General features: G+C 45.6%; 1 protein-coding gene across 1 annotated transcript in view; it reads left to right on the top strand.

Annotated features, from left to right (window-relative positions):
• Positions 1–6,000, top strand: part of LOC111974119 (kalirin) — a 280,207-nt gene that overhangs the window by 144,508 nt on the left and 129,699 nt on the right. The window lies entirely within an intron of this gene.

Raw genomic sequence — 6,000 nt, 5'->3', positions numbered from 1 at the left:
TAATTGTCGGATGCGCGGGCAACACACACATGACAGCGTAGAGGCACTTGTGACGGATTAAGGACGACGTGTTACCAGGATGGAACAGGCTGTATCTTTCTCAGGGCATCTGTTGGGGCACCACCTCTTCAGTCTCTTGCAGGGTGCGTTTGGGAGTTGGAGGAAGATAATACTGGAATTTCAGGCCTGTAGTCCAATGTCGTAGTTTAGTAACAGTACGAGGGTTAGTGAGGCCATGGTGATAGGGTATGTGTGAGTGAGTGAGCGAGCGAATCAGCTTGCTCGGTCAAGTCACTCAACGTCTCTCACACCTTCCTCCTTTCTCAATATGGCTCCCTTTGGGTGAATACCTCTTCTCTCCTCTCCCTCTCACCCCTCCTCTCATATCTCCTCCTCTCCCTACCTCTTTGTCACTCTGATAACGACCCCACTGCTCCCTCATCGAGGCAAACATTACTGTAGTGTCTGCATCCCAAATGGCACCCTATCCCCTATATAGTGCACTACTTAGGGAATAGGGTGTCGTTTGAGATGCAGCTTAAACACAGAAGAAGTGAATGCGATGGATCTCCCCATTCATTGAAGCAGCTGATCTGGTAGGAAGAGCCCCTCCATAGGCATGGGCTGGGTAGTCTTTCCTGATACCTTTTAAGTGACATTCTACAACGGGTTAGTCAAAACAAGCCTTGTCATTGGTTGAGACGCATTTTAAGCCATACTATACACAACGAAAATATAAAACGCAACATGCAACAATTTCAAAGATTTTACTGAGTTACAGTTCATATAAGGAAATCAGTCAATTGAAATAAATTATTTAGGTCCTAATCTATGGATTTCACATGACTGGGATAGAGATATGCATCTGTTGGTAGGGATGTGGATCAGAAAACCAGTCAACATCTGGTGTGACCACCATTTGCCTCATACAGCGTGACACATCGCCTTTGTATAGAGTTGATCAGGCCGTTGATTGTGGCCTGTGGAATGTTGTCCCACTCTTCTTCAAGAAGTAATGAAGTTGCTGGATATTGGCGGGAACTGGAACACGCTGTCATACTCGTCGATCCAGAGCATCCCAAACATGCTCAATGGGTGACATGTCTGGTGAGTATGTAGGCCAAGGAAGAACTGGGAGATTTTAAGCTTCCAGGAATTGTGTAAAGATCCTTGCGACATGGGACCGTGCATTATCATGCTGAAACATGGGGTGATGGCGGCGGATGAATAGCACAACAATGGGACTCAGGATCTCACAGTATCTCTCTACATTCAAATTGCCATGGATAAAATGTAATTGTGTTGATTGTCTGTAGCTTATGCCTGCCCATACCATAACAACACCGTCACCATGGGGCACTCTGTTGAAAATGGTGACGTCAGCAAATCGATCACCCAAACAACACCATACACGTGTGGTCTGCGGTTGTGAGGCCGGTTGGACGTACTGCCAAATTATCTAAAACAACATTGGAGGCGGCTTATGGTAGAGAAATTAACATAAAATTATGTGGCAACAGTTATGGTGGACATTCCTGCAGTAAGCATGCCAATGGCACACTCCCTCAAAACTTTAGACATCTATGGCATTATGTTGTGTGACAAAACTTCACATTTTAGGGTGGCCTTCTATTGTCCCCAGCAAGGTGCACCTGTTTAATAATCAGTAGCGGTGCATGGGTAAAATTACTGGGGAAGCCAAACCTCCCCCCCCCCCCCCCCCCCCCCATATTACAACCTGTGTTGTGATAATTGCGTTGTTTGCTCTCTAACCTGTTGATTCATATGCCTTGTGACCAAAAGGCCGGGACAATAAGAAGACACAGTGGTAGAATAAATTCAACCACACCTTTGTTTTATCACAAAACCCGGATAGCAACCTCTGTCCAGTGAAGTCCACTAAGCATATTGCATGTACAGTAACAGACAGTTACATGACCTTCGCAGGGTCAAGCAAGTTAATGTTTCCAACATTTTCGACCACTAAACAACTATTGATTTAGAACCACAGAGAGTTGCCGCAAATCACAAAGAAAACAGGAGCTGCCTCGCTATTCCAAATCAAATCAAATGTTATTGGTCACATACACAGGGTTAGCAGATGTTGTAGCGAGTGTAGCGAAATGCTTGTGCTTCTAGTTCTGACAGTGCAGCAATATCTAACAAGTAATCTCACAATTCCACAACAATTACCTAATACACACAAATCTAAGTAAAGGGATGGATTAGGAATATGTACATACAAATATATGGATGAGCAATGACCGACCGGCATAGGCAAGATGCAATAGATGGTATAAAATACACTATATACATATGGGATGAGTAATTGACTAGCGACTAGTGATCGATTTGTTAGAGTGGCCAATGATTTCAAGTCTGTATGTTAGCAGCAGCTTCTCTGTGTTAGTGATGGCTGTTTAACAGTCTGATTGCCTTCAGATAGAAGCTATTTTTCAGTCTCTCAGTCCCAGCTTTGATGCACATGTACTGACCTCGTCTTCTGGATGGTAGCAGGGTGAACAGGCAGTGGCTCGGGTGGTTGTTGTCCTTGATGATCTTTTTGGCCTTCCTGTGACATCGGGTGCTGTAGGTGTCCTGGAGGGCAGGTAGTTTTCCCCCGGTGATGCGTTGTACAGACCGCACCACCCTCTGGAGAGCCCTGCGTTTGTGGACGGTGCAGTAGCCGTACCAGGCGGTGATGCAGTCCGACAGGATGCTCTCAATTGTGCATCTGTAAAAGTTTGTGAGAATTTTAGGTGACAAGACACATTTTTCCACCCTCCTGAGGTTGAAGAGGCGTTGTTGCACCTTCTTCACCACACTGTCTGTGTGGGTGGACCATTTCAGTTTGTCCGTGATGTGTACACCGAGGAACTTAAAACTTTCCACCTTCTCCACTGCTGTCCCGTCGATGTGGATAGGGGGTGCTCCCTCTGCTGTTTCCTGAAGTCCATGATCCTCTCTTTTGTTTTGTTGACGTTCAGTGAGAGGTTGTTTTCCTGACACCACACTCCGAGTGCCCTTACCTCCTTCCTATAGGCGTTGTTGTTGTCTCGTCGTTGTTGGTGATCAAGCCTACTACTGTTGTGTCATCTGCAAACTTGATGATCGAGTTGAAGGCGTGCATGACCACACAGTCATGGATGAACAGGGAGTACAAGAGGGGGCTGAGCACGCACTCTTGTGGGGCCCCAGTGTTGAGAATCAGCGAAGTGGAGATGTTGGTTCCTACCTTCACCACCTGGGGGTGGCCCGTCAGGAAGTCCAGGACCCAATCGCACATGGTGGGGTGGAGACCCAGGACCTCAAGCTTAGTGATGAGCTTGGAGGGTACTACAGTACTGAATGCAGTGGGTCTAGGGTGACAGGTAAGGTGGAGGTGATATGATCCTTGACTAGTCTCTCAAAGCACTTCATGATGACAGAAGTGAGTGCTACAGGGCCATAGTCATTTAGTTCAGTTACCTTTGCATTCTAGGGTACAGGAACAATGGTGGCCATCTTGAAACATGTGGGGAAAGCAGCCTGGGATAGGGAGAGATTGAATATGTCCGTAAACCCACCAGCCAGCTGGTCTGCGCATGCTCTGAGGACGCGGCTAGGGATGCCGTCTGGGCCGGCAGCCTTGCGAGGGTTAACACGTTTAAATGTCTCACTCACGTCGGCCACGGAGAAGGAGAGCCCACAGTACTTGGTAGCGGGGCGTGTCGGTGGCACTGTGTTATCCACAAAGCTGGCAAAGAAGGTGTTTAGTTTGTCTGGAAGCGAGACGTCGGTGTCCGTGACGTGGCTGATTTTCTTTTTGTAGTCCGTGATTGTCTGTAGACTCTGCCACATACGTCTCGTGTCTGAGCCATTGATTTGCGACTCCACTCTGTCCCTATTCTGACATTTCGTTTGTTTGATTGCCTTGCGGAGGGAACAACATCATCTAATCACCTATGCTTCGTCTAATACAGGGACAACTAAAAGATACCAAAAACAATTTAGTCCAATCAAAATAAGCTAAATATGATGTGGCTGTCCATGGTTCTGATTTCTGTGTGCGTTTGTGTGTGTGCGTGTGTGCACGTTCATGTATGTAGAAAAACTTGTAGAGAAACGCCAATGCCAACGTCCTCTCTTTCATGTTGACAAAATGGTCATCACTCTGTCATACAGTACACACTTTTATTTTTGTTGTCCTAGGCTACCTGGCTAAAATGCTTGCTCGCTAGCTTAACTTCCATTCATGGGCAACGTTAGCTAGTTAACATTAGCCTTCTACATCTAGCTACATATTGAACTTCCATCCTCTCAGGCCAGGGGCACAACAATGTATGAATTAATGGTTGGATTAGAATATCCGTTATAAACATTGGCCAGTATAGAGAATGAAGTAAAATCACAAGTCCAAAACCGTATCTCCAATCCCTAATTTAGGAATGGACCAATTTTAGCTAGCTGACTAGCTAGCCACCGAAGGACAACACAACGAGATGCACCAATTCAAGTTTTTCTGTCAATGACGTATCCTCTCAATGGGATTTGATAGGAGTGACGCAAAAATCCAAGCTGGCTTCCCTTGACACTTTTTTTTTTTGGTGAGCCAGGACCATTCCCACTTGAGCTCGCTTAGTTTAGCTCAACACTGATTGTCTGTGCCGGGTGGAGATTATAACAGAACATGGCCAAGATGTTCAAATGTTCATAAATGACCAGCATGGTCAAATAATAATAATCACAGTAGTTGTCGAGGGTGCAGCAAGTCAGCACCTCAGGAGTAAATGTCAGTTGGGTTTTCATAGCCGATCATTAAGAGTATCTCTACCGCTCCTGCTGTCTCTAGAGAGTTGAAAACAGCAGGTCTGGGACAGGTAGCACGTCCGGTAAACAGGTCAGGGTTCCATAGCCGCAGGCAGAACAGTTGAAACTGGAGCAGCAGCACGGCCAGGTGGACTGGGGACAGCAAGGCGTCATCATGCCAGGTAGTCCTGAGGCATGGTCCTAGGGCTCAGGTCCTCCGAGAGAGAGAAAGAAAGAGAGAAAGAGAGAATTAGAGAGAGCATACTTAAATTCACACAGGACACCGGATAAGACAGGAGAAGTACTCCAGATATAACAAACTGACCCTAGCCCCCCGACACATAAACTACTGCAGCATAAATGCTGGAGGCTGAGACTGGAGGGGTCAGGAGACACTGTGGCCCCATCCGATGAGTAAATGGCATGCAATGGTTTAAGAGTATTGGCTGCTGTATTCTGGTAAATGGTGTCACCATAGTCGAAAACTGGCAGGAAAGTTAACTGCACAATCTGCTTCCTGCTGTTCATGGAGCGACCAGATCTATTTCTAAAAGATAAACCCAATTTAAATCTTAACTTTTTAACTAGCTCATCAGTATCTTTTTTAAACGTTAGATCCTTATTAATCAAAACGCCCAGGTATTTATAGGCGGGAACTTGCTCGATGAGAAAGCCATCCAATGAGTGAATATGTAGCCCATCTGAGACATTTTTTCCATGAATTAGAGAACCACATATATTTTGTTTTGACCACATTAGGTACATGTTTGGTTTGCAGCTCTAACATAGCTTGGTCAACCATCAACCAATGGCATACATAACCGCATCGTCTGCATACTTGTGAATATAACAGGATTTAATACATAGACCAATATTATTTATAGAAATATTAAAGAGAACAGGTCACAATACAAACCCCAGCGGTGGTTGTTGTAATTTCTAGGAAACTAGACTTTGACCCCATCAGAAGGCACACATTGCGACCTGTCTGTCAGATAGCTCTTCAAGCCATTAGCAAGACTCCTTGTCCAGGCCCGTTTCAGGCTGTTTTTAAATGAGTAGGGAAATGGTCAACGGTGTTGAATGCCTTGGAATGGTCTATAAATCGGGCAGCACAATGTGTTTTATGATCTAGGCATTTGAACACATCATCTTAAACAAGCATAGTAGCTGAAACAATGCTATGTCCAGGTCTAAAACCAGACTGGTGCG

Source organism: Salvelinus sp. IW2-2015, linkage group LG2, assembly GCF_002910315.2.
Source record: "Salvelinus sp. IW2-2015 linkage group LG2, ASM291031v2, whole genome shotgun sequence".
In the NCBI taxonomy this organism is placed as follows: Eukaryota; Metazoa; Chordata; class Actinopteri; order Salmoniformes; family Salmonidae; genus Salvelinus; species Salvelinus sp. IW2-2015.
The sequence above is the reverse complement of the archived record's forward strand: the minus strand, read 5'-3'. Positions and strand labels throughout refer to the sequence as shown.